Source organism: Diadema antillarum, unplaced genomic scaffold (genome assembly GCF_040938485.1).
Source record: "Diadema antillarum isolate AM-2024a unplaced genomic scaffold, OU_Dant_1.0 seq00000636_RagTag, whole genome shotgun sequence".
Lineage (NCBI taxonomy): Eukaryota > Metazoa > Echinodermata > Echinoidea > Diadematoida > Diadematidae > Diadema > Diadema antillarum.
This window is the reverse complement of record NW_027271553.1, coordinates 586,162-587,278: the sequence shown is the minus strand read 5'-3', so window position 1 is coordinate 587,278 and position 1,117 is coordinate 586,162.

Genomic DNA, 1,117 nt, shown 5'->3' with positions numbered 1-1,117 from the left:
ATCTCAGCACGTACGGCGAAGTCCAATTGGATATGGCGAGCGTACACGGGAGACATCGATCGAAAGAGGGGGAGGGGACTTTTGTCAAAACCATGTAGAGATAGAGTGAGAGAGGGAAAGAACTCATACGAATGCCACATAACCCAATCTCTGTTTTGTTGGTCGACGTTGTAATACTCGCGAGCGTATTTTCTCTTTTTTTTTCTTTTTCTTTTTTTTTTTTTTTTGGGGGGGGGGGGGGTGGAATTTCATATTATTTCAACTGGAAGAGTGGCGGCAGTCCTCGCTATACTGCTGCTGGCCGGACCGGCATGAGATATTGGCTTGGTTGCTGTGATGGGCCGAAGGACAATGCCGTTTTGGCAGCAGCGCTCTCTGGATAGTTTGCTTATCGGTACAGACTGTTCAAAGTAATCATGGTAATGCTAAATCTATTAGTGCGGAGAAGGCACCGGTAGCCAGAAACATTAGTTTTCCATTATTATGATAGATTGTGGGTCTCAACCATGAGAAATTAACGAGGATTGTAGGTCTAGTTATACAAGTAGTAGTAGTAGTAGTTCAGTAGTAGTAGTTCAGTAGTAGTAGGAGTAGAGGTAGAAGTAGCAGTAACAAACACAAAGCATGGCTGGTGTAAAGTAACAACATTAGTATTAGCAGAAGTAGTATTCATATTCATTATCAAAGGTTTATTCGAATGATATATTTTGCTAAACACGATCGAAAATCAACGTTTACAAATATAGGCACGGACCATAATCACATCTTTCAAAGAGTGTGTATTAATATCTAATGAGTAACTTATAAACAGTGATACGGCATTCGAGTGGCACTACATTATCAACATGTAAAGCGGGTCGCGAATGCCAGCGAGAATGACATTATGAAGACATCAATAATAATTGTAACATAAAATCAATATCTAGCAGCGTTTGCACTTCCTTGCCTTCTACAAGAGCAATAGTTGGGGTAGAGAGAGAGAAAGAAGGCATTCGATGCAGGTCAGTTCTCCGTGTACCCCCACAAAAGAAAGTAAAGCGGGACTGTTAAATTCATGTTCATGACCATTGCGATCACCATGACAGCGAGACGTCATTGCTACACTTGGATCGCGAAT